This window comes from Aulonocara stuartgranti, assembly GCF_965226115.1.
Source record: "Aulonocara stuartgranti genome assembly, chromosome: 5".
In the NCBI taxonomy this organism is placed as follows: Eukaryota; Metazoa; Chordata; class Actinopteri; order Cichliformes; family Cichlidae; genus Aulonocara; species Aulonocara stuartgranti.
In genome coordinates, this window is record NC_138943.1 from 12698211 (window position 1) to 12713820 (window position 15610).

Genomic DNA, 15610 nt, shown 5'->3' on the forward strand with positions numbered 1-15610 from the left:
AAGACAGCAGTCAGCTTCTGAATACTATGTAATGTGTTTGTATATTTGTGTTCCTTTAGGGCAAATTAATAGAGTAATAACAATAACTGCAGTTTTGTGTTAACAAAGAGACCCAAAGTCAGACCACAAGAGACACCTAAAGACACATTAAAACAACTCATGAAGAAGAATTGCAATATTTTTGAAATGGAGACTAGAGAGAAGGGTAATGGGAAATTAGAATGAACCACCAGATTTGAATTTAATATTTGTTAAATATATGGACAAGATTTTTGTAGAGTTTTGTTTTGTTTTCAGTATCCAATGTAGCTTCCAAATGACAGTCTGAGCAGTGTATTTCTACTGGCTCCAGACTGCTTCAACAGTTTCCAAGCCCTGTCGCTATCACTGACAGAGATTGAGTACTTGGACTTTGCTTTGGCCTCTGAATGAGTCCACTGACTGCTTTTGTGAATGAACTCTCTGAGAGAGAGAGAGAGAGAGTATGTGTGTGTGTGTGTGTGTGTGTGGGGGGGGGGGGGGGGGGGGGGGGGGGGGGGGTGCAAGGACGGGTTGTACATTGTGAGGAAATTGAGAGGAAAGAAGGCTGGAGAGAGTAAAAGAAAGCTCTTATTGATTTTGCCCAACCAATAAGTTCATTTCAACAAAACCATGATAAGAAGACGTGTGTGACACATTGTATTTCTGTGTGAAAGAGATATAGATGTATGAATGCAGGGATAAAGGATCGAGAAACAGAGAAATAATACTACTTCTTTTACAATAATATATGGATATCTTATAACTTGGATTTTCCACTCATCATTAACAAAGACATGCCTTGATCTGTTCTAAGACCTCTAGTTTTTGAATTGTTGATTTTATAACTCAGTTCATTAGTCAGTATTCTATGTTTATTCTTAGGTTACTCTTCATTTGTAATCCTTTCGAAGCTGAGTCTAATTATGTATAGTAATCAAGCATTTTGAGTTAATTTAGTATCACTATTAGGTCCTTGTGTTAGGTGTTTTCTCGACGTTGCTATTTCCTGTTTTATTTTGGGACCAACCTGTTCTTAGTCTCTGGCATTTATTGTTACTTCCTCTCTGCCTTGTTTGTGTCACTCCCCCCCCCCGTATTTTGTCTCTCTGATTAGTATCTGTGTTAATTTAAATAGCTTCAATTGTCCTTTGCTGTCTGTTGCAGTGTACTGTTTGCCAACAGTTTGGTTTCTGTTGTGTGTTTTCTGTTGGATTTATGGACTTTTTTATCAGTTACCTGTTGGACTTGTTGGACTTGTGGCTTGCCAAAATAAAGGTTTGTTTCTCTCCTTTGAGTCTGCATTTGTGTCCACCTTTACACACAAACAGTTTTCCAGTGAATGTCTAGCCTCAGTAGATGCACTGCGGTGTAAGTAAAGACTCCTCTTCTATATGGAGACATTATGATTGACGAAATCACATTATTTTCACATATGCACACCGTTTATACATTAGTAAATGCTCTTTAACCTGCCCTGGAATATCGCCTGTTTATTAGATCTGAAATAGAATGATTTTGAATAGTGTCCCAACAGATCTAGTGGAAATGTCCAGATTGTTTGTAAACAGCTGCTGTAATAATTTGTTACGAAGCCTCAAAGCCAGCAGAGGGAGAAGGCTCGGGCAAACTGGTGGACACAGGAGACCTTTTAATTTCCTGTGACTAACCAGCAATGAATTGTTTGTATGCATGTCCTTCAATTTCATCCATAATAACAAAGCTATCAGATCAAAATACACATATTGTGTAACTCTGACTTGAAACAGTTTGGGGGCACTGACAAATGGAGTTGCTGTGCTGATATGAAAAATTATTCTTCTTCAAACATGAAATTGATGATTCTTGCACAAAAATTACATTTCCTGCAATGGTCAACAATTCACCCCTGTACCCACAGTTAATTGTCAGATGGTAATGTGGACAGACCAATAAATCAAAAGCTTCTATGATCAACAGCTTTCATTACAGGCCTCTTAGACTCAGCTGCAAACAACAGCAGTGTAATTTGGCATCCGTCATGTCAACCACATCACCTGCAAAAAAAGGGACTATAGACCTCCAGAACATTAAATTATTAACAGAATCAGTAACAAAGGGCAGCTCTGGTGGAGTCCAACATGCACCAGAAATTAGTCTAACATATTTCTGGAAATCCAAACTAAAATCTTACTACTGTTGTACAGCTACTAAAAAGGCCATAAGAATGGGGCTGATACCCCATACTCCAATCCATGGAGGTCCACCTCACAACTTACAGGTCTTCAAGGATCTGTCCCTAACATCTTGGAGCCAGAAACCACAGTACAACTTCAGCATTCTAATGGACACCATGCATCTATGGGTCAGGGCTGTTTTGGCAGTTTTAGCACTGTTCAAACAGTGTTTAAACTCCAGTCTCCTGATTGAATTGAGGTTTTTGCATTTGTGCCGAACCCCCAGGTTCAGTGCATTCTAATGTGCACCTCAATTGTTTAACAAATTCTTATGTGAATCACTTGAGATGTGGGAACAAGCAACCAATATAATTGTTCAATTGGAGCATTTACTTTGGTGTTGAATTGACCATTGTCTATCGCAGTCCTCTTGAAATACAAGGTTTTTTTTTCTGGTTGTGTTTTTATTCATACAGGCAGTGACTGCGACAGAATCAACTGCTGGAAGATTTGTTGTACAAAGATTTATTGCTGTTCACAATTATCTATTATACATTTTTCAGCTATTCATATATCTTATGTCAATGGTCATACCTGTTTCCATTATGTGGAAGAAAGCACAGATATATTCCCATTTACAGTACAAGTACCTGCAATAATGACACTGGCTAATGGAGTGGAAAGCTTCCTGTGCACTAAGAGCTTCTCTCCAGGTTAATGAGGTGTGTGTGTGTGTGTGTGTGTGTGTGTGTGTGTTCAAGAGAACAAGTTAAATTCTTCCATCCTCAGGGAATAAATTAAGATAAGAACAGGCTGTTGTTTTAGAAGGATGCATTATGCTATGTGTATTATTGCTGTTTTTAGCTGTTGCAAGGAGGTAGCAAAAGGACAATAGAGTAAGAAGAGGGCAGCAATGGACCTAGGGTAAGAAATCACAAAGCCTTAATGAAGTATGCTATGAATAAAGTATCCATCAGTTTATCATGTCAGCATTTCCTTGGTGTCACTCATCCCTGTGCCAGGCATACTGTGCAATAAACTGAACAGTCACTGTGTTGATAAACCCTAATTTTAACTCTGCATTAACTAATTTCAGAGAGGGGAGTCAAAAATGCTGACTAGCCTGGACTATGGTGTGGTACCAGATGACTGGTTCATTTTCTGGCAGACCATTCAGCTTGAGCAGTTTTATCTAGTGTTTTAATGTGCTATTTGCTAAAATAGTAGTCTTGATGCCGATTGCCATATGCAAATGAAGGTCAGATTTACTAATTTAGGCAAATTAAAGTGCGGGCATAATCTCAAAATTTTTATTTATTTATTTATTTTTTTGCCTGTCCTGTTTGGTTCTTTAGCAATCAGAATTATTGTCTGGAGGCCAAGAAAGATGCCCAACGGATTGACTTTACCGAGTGGATTGGTCCATTTGATTGACCTTTGTTATTATTATTTATTTTATTTTATGTTAATATAGACAGGACAGACATGACTGGGGATAAGAAAGAAAGAAAGAAAGAAAGAAAGAAAGAAAGAAAGAAAGAAAGAAAGAAAGAAAGAAAGAAAGAAAGAGGGGAAGAGGGGCAGTGAGAGAAGACACTAAAAATAATCCACTGGATTACCTGTTGAAAGGGGGAAAAAAAAGAAAAGCAAAAAGAGACCACCACAATAAAGACAACACCACAGCAATAACCTAGATAAGTATAAGTAACAGTAAATACTAAATATTGAATGGTATTGTGCAGCACCCAAGACCGACAGCGCACAATGTGCTTTGAGGTAGCAGCCAAGAAAGACATAGTTTGTGTCTGTGAGCACCCGTGTGCACACCAAAATTCAAAAAATTTTTGAGTCTGGACTACTGAGAAAAGACATATAGAAGACATAGTGTTTTTATTGTGTACTGACTCCTGTCTAGAAATGTGACCAAAAACATGCTAATTTATTACCAATATTTTTGCAATTACTTATTGTCAGCCAATTAAATATGTGACCCTCCCATCTCTGGACAGCTAACAAAGCTGGCTAAATGACAACAGCTGGTTATAGCCTAGCATTATGCCAGCTAACGGTAAACTCGAGTGTCCAAAAAAAAACAAACCCATGGGCAGAAATCTGTGCCATCAGAAACTGAATTTGAATAAGTTAAATTTGAATTTGAATTGCTCAGATTGAATCTGAATTGTAACTTGAATAAATGCTTTTGAAAACTGAATTTGAATTAGTCTAATTTGAAATTGAATTTATGGTTTGAAAATGATCATCACTAAATTGAAATTGTTTAGTGATGATCATTTTCAAACCATAAATTCAATTTCAAATTAGACTAATTCAAATTCAGTTTTCAAAAGCATTTATTCAAGTTACAATTCAGATTCAATCTGAGCAATTCAAATTCAAATTTAACTTATTCAAATTCAGTTTCTGATGGCACAGATTTCTGCCCATAAAAACCTTCCCCTCTGACAAACAGTGTGATTACATTATCATATCATATGAGAGTTTATTCACTAAGACTTAGAGTCCAACAAAGTTAGGTCCATTTCAAAGGCAGTTTCACTAACAACACCGAACAGCAGCTAACAGAGGCTAACAGCAGCTAACAGTGACAGACACAGCAGAGCTAACCACAGTTAAGCATATCCTCAACAACTCACGTCAGTATGGCTGTTATCAGTCAGAACTGAGTTTCCCACACTCACTGACCTATATTGCACTCCTTTCACAAGGTCTTACAGCATCTTCTGGAGTAAATAAAGGTGGATGCTTCTCACCTAGCATTAACAGCTTACAGCCTTCCACAGATAAGAAAAAACTCCATAGCGATCCAGATTGAGTCAAAATTGTAAACAGAAACGTGGTGCCGGGCCTGTTATTCAGTACAGTCTAAATTTAACGTTTTTGATGACTAAAGCGTGTTTGTCATAAAGCAGCCACTGTAGCTAGGATTATACACTTGAACTTGGAGGGATAAGAAACCAGAACTCAACTGACTGCAATCTACTGACATCTAGTGGTGAAAGATTTTGTACACTCAACAAGTCAAACCTAAAAATGTTAGATCCCGAAAAACAAAATCCTACACATTTTCAAAAAAGCCAGTCCCAAATTCTTGTGTACATGTCTTTCAGTCAAAACAAACAGACAAAAAAGATGCACCGGTGCATCATAGATCTTGTCTAGTATTGTCCTGTGTATCTATTATCCAGACATATGATTAAAAAGCAGCAAGCTTGAAGCCTGGTGCAGATATTCAGCAAGACCATCTGAATTAAATTATTTGGAGATGTTTATTGAAAATTCCTAATCGAAATTGAATACAAGAAAACTACAAATGACTACACATATAAAATTACTTTACATGAGAAAGACCTTTTTATTTTGTAATGTCCAGGAAACACTACAAAATATTCTTATTATTTGAATTGTGATAACTGGCTCCAAGCTGGGTTAAAAAACTAATCATGTTAGACTGGTCGATGTTAACTCAGTTGATTAGCACAGGTTTGGAATCAAGGAACTGAAACTGCAGTCTTAAGAATGCATTTTCAGTTTGCTCACTGAAAAATGTGATGGGAGATAATCTCATCCTTGGATATAATGAGCTGATTCTTACTGAAAATGGTATCTGCTTGAAAGATTCCACCTGTTTTCAAAGCTTTTGCTTATTTTCAAATTAGTTTCAATGTAAATGATATTATATTGACATTAATAATATTTGGTTTCTTAGATTAGATTTTTAAAAGTCAAAATACAGGCAAAGCTCAATCAGAAAAATGTCACAGTATCCTCATACAAAGCCTGTTCTGATAAAACAGCAAGCTATCTTGCAGCACAGAACAAATGACTACTGAAAGACATTTTTTCAGGTCTGCTGAGTTCATTGAATTTCAGTCACAAATCCACTCCCACGAGTATCTCTTCGATCACAGTCTGTGTTCTACTGATACAGGAAAAGAAACTTTACTGCTGAAGCTATTCCACATTTCTTTGGATGGTTGTGCTGGTCAGTTAAGGATAACTTATTTTTTATTGCAGACACATTCCTCGCTATATGTCTTAACATTTGTGTTAAACATTTGGAGGAGACATTATCTTATTATTATTATCTAATGAGGTATAATTATGTCAGAATGATGGTGGTGTGTTTAATCCAGTAGTCAAATATGTTGTAAATAAGTTGAATTGCTTGAATTGCTTCAGCTTTGATATTTTTGTATTCATAGCGTCCATGTGCATGTTTGTGTTTAAAGCTCTCTACCATCAGTGAAAGCTGCTGTAAACAGCTGTGCATTTGGTCTCAGGTGGACTGAGTAGTGGTTGCCAGGCTCTCCATCTATCCCCAGGGAGCCCCATTTCTTTATACTGTGGAAAGTGGGTTGGAGAATGAGTGTGTGCTTTCTATACATGTTTGCTTTTCTGCATAGTTCTCACAGTGGTTCTGATTGTTTACACAGTTTTTTTGCTTTATTTATTTATTTATTTATTTATTTATTTTTTCAGCACGGTCAGGGTTCACGGGGTGGCTAATTGGGCTTCTGTTCGTAAGCAGCAAGCGTTGAACATGGCTGGAAGGTAACAATGGTCTGGGTTTTCAAAAAGAAAGAAGGGAAAAAAATTCTCCCAGCATGCTATGAATGTACCAGTCCACATAGATTACTAGCTGGAGGAGTGTATTGTCATAGTAGAGGAGATTTGAAGGCAGTTGCAATGTAAGGTGCAGTCATAAGAATCTGGATTCAGTAGATAAGGCTTATACTGTTAAACATGAAATAGTTTTTGTGAAATGTAACAGTCTCCTCAACTTGACAATCCCATAAAAGAAAATGCAAAAAAGAGTAATTCTCTTACCTTTGCCACTGTTTATCTGTAACAAAATTCTGAAGTAGTAATTTTCATACCTTTTTCAGCTTGTATCAGTAATTAAAATGTTTATACTCGACTTTTAATCAAGAAAATTGAAGCATGCCATGTATTTTAGGAAACATGATTGATTATGAGGTGCAAAGTTTGATGATTAGATTTTAAAGGTTCAAACTAGTTTCGTTTTTGCAAATAATTACGTTTTTTGGTTTTGGCCCTGAATAGCACCTTGAGACAAAAGGTTCAGGAGACAGAGGCCAAGACTGCTCAGAGTGCAAGAGGTTCAAAAGGTGGGAGTCATTCAAATAGTGAAAGGGAACTGTGTGAAGCAGCAGCCTTTAGGCTGAACATACAACAGGGCAGTAAATGTGCAACCGCCTTTGCTGCAGTGTTTGGAGAGTGGAGTCAGACAAGTGTAAAAGGATAATAGGCAGACATTAATAATTTAATAAATGGGGAGACATGAGTAAGGGATGATGAATCAGTTTTTTATGGGACCAAGCTCAAAGAGGCTAAACAGCTAAAAAGGGTAAAAACCAAACAAAAATATGGATAAAAAAGGTACTGGACAAAAGGGACACAAGTGTTTATTCCTGATTCCCCAAAGAGGAGCAGTTAGAAATAGTCACAGAAGTTTTGCAAGTAACTACATTAAAAAAATGGGTATAGTTCTTACAGACTCTGACTGAAACCTTGAAATATTTTTGAGGAATATTTCCATGTGATTTGCTGAACTTAAAAATATATAGAAAATTGTAAAATGTATTTTTTAATGCTTTGATCCTTGTTTTATTTTTCTCCAATGCCAAAGGCAAGTGTTGACTTTAGGCAACAACACACACACTTACTTTAGACAATATTTACAAGCACCAGAATAAAAATCAAATGCACTTCAAAGTCATATCACTTCACACAGGCTAGTACAGAATATTTTGGAAAAATATGAATGAGAGTTGTAGATTCTGAACAAGTTGCATTCCAGCTGAATGTTGACAAAATGTGTTATCATTTACTTTATGCAATGTTTAAACAGTTTTTTAGTGTTGTTTTACTATCTGTTGTTTTTTCTCTCTCTTAGCTCTTTTTTTCTGTATTTTCCTCTGAGAAAGACAAGTAAACAACATCTAGAGTTGTGGCACTAGTAACTGTTGTAATGGTGAGAGAAGATGAGGTGCATCACCACAAGAGGGCACCACCATCATATACTATGTAACTAGGCAGTTACAGAACTGAAGTTGGTTACTCCAAGTGAAATGACATAGATGGAAAAGGTTAAGTCAAGGAAAGATGAAAAATGAAAACAGCAAAACTAGGGGCTGAGAGGCAAAGTTAGAGAACAGTAAGTGGATTCATTAACCTGATTCTCACTTAAACCCTAAAATTTCTTAAACTTAACAAAACAAAAGGACCCGATAAATCAAAGTTGTCTTTGTTGTGCAAAGTACCACCACTTTCAAAAATATTATCCTTCGAAGAATAAATCAATTATGCCATTGCTGTTCAGAAAATTCAACTTCATTTCTTAAAATGTCCCCCTTCCTCTAAACCTGTGCTCACCTGAACAAATGTATTCACTTTTTGAAAAATCCAACCACGTTGAAGCATTGTCTTTTATTTCCTCAAATGTCCCTGCTTTATGAAATCCTTACACTTGAATAGTGAATAATGAAACTTAAATTGGTTCTCATAGAGCTGGGAGGACTTGGAGAGTGCATACAGAACCTGAATTGGGCACTGTAATGAATTCAAATGTGCCCAGTGCACTGTAAATAAATGAAATAGAAATAAATGGTCAGACAATAAAATTAGCAGCATACTGAACATTTTTGCATGGTTGTATATATGTGTGGCGTGACAGTCTATAACATTTCCTTTTGCTTGATTTTGCCATCTCTCTTCATATGTGTCTCTCTTTATCTTCCACTCTCTACTTAGACCTCAAAAAAAGAAATTCATCATATTTTCATTACACCATTCTTGAAGCTTCTCTACCTGCCAAGTTCCATTATTATTTTTTCACCTGTTTTTGTTATTCTCTGTTTTTCCCCGTGTAACCAGAACAAGTCCATTGGGTGTTTTGTGTATTCATACAAAGACACCACATTCCATCAGCTGTCACTGTTGGCTGGTACCCCAATGGATTTTGAGGTACATTTGCAACTAAATTCTGTCTAACACAATATTTAACTACGCTTCTTGTGCAAGTATTTTTGGTTTGCAGCACAGGGTCAAAGGGTGCTGAACCATATGCACAATTTTGAAATTTCCTTTTTGTTCCACTGTTAAACAAAATTTGTGCAGATAATTTTTAGGCCAAGCCTGTGGTGAAATTAAGGTATAGAATCCTCAGTTTTACATTTGAAGCTTTTGAATGCAACAATCAAAATATTTGATCCACCAAATCTAAATTTGGTACATGGAGCCCCATGTCAACAAAACACATAAAAATTCCCAAATTGACCACAAGAGTGTGCTGCCATAAAAAGAAAGTAAAGTGCTTAAATGATCCTTTTCGGTCATATACTTATCAAACAAAGTTGTGGTATGACAGGAAAAGAAGATTGTGATAACATACCTTCTCATACCAAAATTTAGGAATTAAAAGATCCATTTATGTGTGGGACTCTGGTAAATAACATAGGTCAAGAGTGTGCAATATAAGAATATATATCATTCTTACACAGATAAATGTTCTGTCAGAGCAAAGCGTATATCGTTAGAAGCAGTATGGAGGAACAAAGGGTCCTGCCTGAAGACTCATTCATAGTTTGCATTAAACACACACACACGCATGCACACGCACACACACACGCACATATCCTGGACATAATTCAATAAGATTTTTTTTTCTCCACTCTAAATTCGATGGTGTTCCAAAAAATTCCTGACCACAGGAAATCTGGATGCCGTCCCACTTGATGCCGAGCAATCACCACACGGCAGGGGTTCAATTCAAGTGAAGGAACAAGGCTGTAGTTAAATGGCAAAAACTCACAGTCACAATGGTGAGGCTGAATGGAAGGTGCTAAAGTGATAATCTATATTTTTGTGAGCGTATGATTGCATGTGAATAAAAGTAGTTGAGTTTTCAAGGGGGCGGGTGAAGTGAGCCAAGACCTGGTGTGTGATCATCATCACCATGGGACAGCAAAAAGAGTGCACAGCTTATTAATGGGATCCCCACAGGAGGGAGAATTGATCACAGTGCCAGCTGGAGGTTCCTCAAAGCAGTTATGAGTGGAGAGAGTGAATGAGAGAGGGATACTGATGTGGAAAGAAATACTGTAAGATAAAGAGGAAAAAACACAAGTGCTGGCAATGATCCCTGAAAGGGGAAAATAAATCAATAACAATTGTAAAATTGTGCATATGTCCAAATGGAAATCAGCAATTTCTGAGATACATTTGTCCAAGATGTCTAATCAGGTGTCATGTAGATATCAGAGTATATGATATTATCATAAAAATGACCTAATCTTATACAAATTCATTCTGTATGCTACTTCTCAAAGACAGTTTGTTATCACTTCACATATATCTTACAGAACACGGTGACCATGTGTACTATGACAAAAACGATACTGGCCCTTCTCGAGAAATGCTAATTTGTCCCCCATGTTAAAAATGAATCATGGTAAATATTTTGAATATTCAGCATCCTATTCAATTTAGTACTAATTCAGTAATAATGGTAAAATTGAATTGAATTCTTTGGTTTTATAGGATATACTGTAGGGGGAAATACTTGATCCCCTGCTAAATTTGTAAGGTTGCTCACTCTCATAGCAATGAACAGTTTCAAATTTTTATTGTAGTGTCATTTTAGTGAGGAGAGACAAAATATCAACTGAAAATGAAGAAAAATAAATGACATAAAGGTTATAAATTAATTTGTATGTCATTTGATCCCCTACAACCCAACTAGAATTCTGGCTCTCACAGGTTGGATGTGTGGCTCTGTGGCACACAAATTGTAATTAATCAATCAATTACAGATACTCCTCAGCCCACCTCATTAAGTGTATAAAGCACACCTGACCAATGAGTCAATTTCTTCCATTCCAATCTCTCCAACACTGTGGGTAAGACCATAAAGCTTTCAAAGGATGCCACGGAGAAGATTGTATCACAAGGCTGGAATGGGCTACAAGACCATCAGTAAAAAGCTGGGTGAGAAGGTGACAACTGTCGGTGTCATTTTTTTGGAAATGGAAGAAATATAGAATGACCATCAATCGTTCCATGAAAGACCTTGTCTCATGGGAGGAGGATGTTTTCCCAGTGAACATAAATAATTCAGAGATTTAGGAGAAAGTGCTGTGATCAGCTGAAACCAAAATCAAGTTCTTTGGCATCAACTAAACCAGCCATGCTTGGACCAAGAAAAGTGCTAAGTATGAACAAAAGAACACCATTCCCAAATTCAGGTGCAGAGGTGGAAACATTATGCTTTCACGCTGTTTTCTTGCTGAGGGTACAGGAAGGCTTCATCACATCGAAGGCCTAATTAACAGTTCCTTGTACCATTAAAATCCCAGAGAACCTCCTTCCCTCAGCCAGAACACTGAAGATAGGTCTATCAGCATAGCAGTGACCCAAAATATACCACCAAAGCAACAAAGGAGTGGCTAAAGAAGGAGGACAAGGATGTCATGGAGTGACCCGGCGAGTCTCCAGACATCAGTCCTATAGAAAGTCTCTGGAGGGAGCTAAACCTTGGATTTGCCAAGCAGCAGCCAAGGAACCTAAAGGGTTTAGAGAGTTTCTGTGAAGAGGAGGGGGACATTATCCCTCCAAGATGTGTGCATACCTGGTAACCAACTACAAAATTACTTTATCAAATACATATTTCATATGCAAATCATATTTTATATACATGTGCTGTAATATGACAATAACGGGCTATTTTTTCATGATATTCTGTAAATAAACTACCATGAAAGTTACAGACTGTTCATTTCTTTATAAAATGGCAAACTTAAAAATTCAGCAGGGTAGAAAATAGTTATTTCCCCCAAAGTAAGCAGTTGACTGGCCTCACACCAAGAACACACAACAAAAAGTCATGCTCCTGTGTAAGAGACACACACAGGCGCACACTTACACACTAAAAGTCCTTAGGTCGTTGTGTTAAGTAATTAGCCTGTACAACAACGCAGCACAGAGTTAATTGGAAAGCCTGTCACCTCCTGCAAGCTTTGCAGATATTGTTCTCTCTCTCTCTCTCTCTCTCTCTCTCACGTGCACACACACACGCGCACACACATAGATGTTTTCATTCTGCTCACTCTTAAGGAAAAAATAAACTTGTAAACCTGGTGCAGTAAAATTAAACAAACCAAAAAAGGGAAAATTCAATTTGAATTTCCCAGTGAATTGGAAAAAGAATTACTTGGTTTTTGGTTTTAAATTTGCATTTTATACAGGCATTAGCCATTGCTGCAATCATTCATTCCTAATCTCATAAGGTAAGGTGGATATTTGGTTTGGAAAAGCCTGAAGTTAGAGGCTGCCTTTGTATTTTCCAAACAAAAATCTACAATTAACTTTTTGTATGACAACAACTTCAAGTCTTTTCAAACTTTCAGTCAATCAGGCTTCAGCCTTAGGCTTCCCAAACAGTTCAAAGCTGCTTTTCTATGATGTTTTTCTTTTGAGAGTTTGGAAAGTTCCTGAGTCATTCTGTATTAGGTTGCAAATATGTAACCTCAAAACCTCAAACCAGTTAGATGGAATGCAGTTGTATAAGTTTTCGTTAAAAAATATTTTTAATTGTTTGCTTTGAACTTTTAATGGAATCACAAGTAATTTTGCCCTAAATCAAGTTAAAATTAAACTAGCATTAAATGGTTCATTTTGGTACTATTTCACACTCATGTCTCCTGAGGCGTCTCCACAGTACAAACACAGTCATGAATCACACATGCACTTACAAAAATCCTGATATTTTGCACTTTGTCATGATCACACTAAAATTAAATTGAGAAGTCATTCTTCAAACACCAAATTTTCATCTCAGGCTTGATGTGTCTCGTGTGAATATAGTCAAAATCGTCTTTCACCTTTGTCAAGTTGACCTAGCTTTATTACTCATCTTTAAAATAATAATAAAAAAATCAAACAAATTACAATATAAATCATAATATTTAGGTTTCCAACTACAGCCCAAAGGCTTGGATATTATGTTAATATGTGATTCTAAATTCTTATTTTAGGTGGAAGTGGGAGTGTTTTACAGGCAAAACCCCCCTGAAAAAATTCCAAAGTTGAGCCACCCTGAAATGAATGGATTAAAATATTCATGTTATTTTATAGTCATTAAGACATGGTATATTAAGAGACATGATATAATTATAGTTGGATATAATTTCTTTTTGTCAGTTGTGGTTTACTCTTCAGTATATACTGCACATTATTATTGTACAGTCAGTGATTAAGCCTACTTGCTATTCATATGTTTTCACAGTATAAATTAGAATACCTTATGTATGTAATTATGTAATAATGTAACAAGTCCTCAAGCCAACACAACTATATATGACATTATTACTGTCAGTAAAAATGTTCTTGAAATGACAATAATATTTTAGGACCAATTATGTCTTGCTAAAATACATATTTGGTATATGGTATTTGATGCAGTACAAAATTAAAATGTGTAGGCCTATTAAATTTATAAAAATGGTTAATAGCAAAAGATTACTCTATATACGTACTTGCTGCAAGTGTTAGAAAAGACACAAAGAGAGGGAAAATAGAGAAAAAAGTTGGCCTGAAAATCCTATTTTAGTCCAGCAAGAAATAACATTGTAATGCTTTGGGTAGCCCAGACTTGATGAGTTTGGCAGTGAAACACTATGAAACTGGCAAGCAGTACAGCCCCTTTAATAACTTTAGTGTGTTATCATCAGGTTGGAAGCATACCAACAACAAGCATAATAAATATATGAAATTCAATTTTACATGTGCAGATCTTTACATTAATTGTTTCATTGTCATTATATACAGTGAGGAACATAAGTATTTGAACACTCTGCGATTTTGGAAGTTCTCCCACTTAGAAATCATGGAGGGGTCCGAAAGTCACATTGTAGGTGCATTCCCTCTGTGAGAGACAGCATTTAAAAAACAATTCAGGAAATTACATTGTATGATTTTTAAAGAATTTATTTGTATTGCACTGCTGTACGTAAGTATTTGAACACCTGAGAAGATCAGTGTTAATATTTGGTACAGAAGCCTTTATTTGCAATCACAGAGGTTCAAACATTTCCTGTAGTTTTTGACCAGGTTTGCACACACTGCAACAGGGATTTTAGCCCACTCTTCCACACAGATATCCTCTAGATCTGTCAGCTTTCGGGGCTGTAGCTGACTGTCCCCCACCCTCTTCGCCTAGCTTTCATGCGGGGACGTAACAAACACGGAGTTTCATCTCCCTCCAAAGATTTTCTGTTGGATTTAGGTCTGGAGACTGGCTAGACCACTCCAGAACCTTGATATGCTTCTTACGGAGCCACTCCTTGGTTATCCTGGCTGTGTGCTTTGGGTCATTGTCATGTTGGAAGACCCAGCCATGACCCATCTTCCATGCTCTGACTGATGGAAGGATGTTGTTGCTCACAATGAATGACCCCATTCATCCTGTCCTTAATACAGTGCAGTCATCCTGTCATCTTCGCAGAAAAGCACCCCCAAAGCATGATGTTTCCACCCCCATGCTACACAGTAGGGATGGTTTTTCTTGGGATGCAACTCATCCTTCTTTTTCCTCCAAACAGGGCAAGTGAAGTTTAGTCCAAAAAGTTCTATTTTGGTCTCATCTGACCACATGATTTTCTCCCACACCTCCTCTGGATCATCCAGATGGTCACTGGCAAACTTCAGATGGGCCTGGACATGTGATGATTTGAGCAGGGGAACCCTCCGTTAGGGTTGCCAACTCCCTGAAAAATAAATAAGGGACACCTCGTGGCCAGGGCCGGGCAACCCAGTTCACCCTTCCCAGTGTGGTGAATTTTGTAGCTCTTTTTTTTGTGTGTGAAATTATTTTTTAACCATTTGACTTGAATTTGATTTAAGCAGATGCATATTCTTTGTGATATGACCATATGGGAAACAAATGATCATTTAGCCATTTATTTTTAGCTCAAAATGACAACATTAACACAGTAAAACAGGTCTCTTTCTTAAACAGAAGCCTGTCATGCTTAACTTTTGAGAATATAAGTAAATCTTTCTTTAAAAGAACTCTGTCCTGCTTAACTTAAAATTATATAAATTAATAGAAAACAATAGAACGAAAAATATTCTTGTAACAGTGCACATATAGTGCATTTAGTACAATTGGCTTCAGTTGAGGTATTATTTCAGCTTTTCTAATGCTAATCAGCTGCTCCTGTTTGTAAACCCACTTGTTCCCATGATTACGCATCTTAACTCATCATCATTATTAATCTATGTATTACTTTTATGTATTAGTCATCTATTTGTTGTAATCATCTATCCTTGCAGTTGTTTATTACACAAAATAAATAATATTATCACACTTCTGGCCACATAGCGCTGATAGCGAC

At 36.8% G+C, this 15610-nt stretch overlaps 1 protein-coding gene across 1 annotated transcript in view; it reads right to left on the reverse strand.

The window, feature by feature from the left end:
• Positions 1-15610, reverse strand: part of LOC309707366 (uncharacterized protein) — a gene marked incomplete at its 3' end in the record, with an annotated part of 455076 nt that overhangs the window by 75483 nt on the left and 363983 nt on the right. The gene's annotated exons all lie outside the window — the stretch shown is intronic.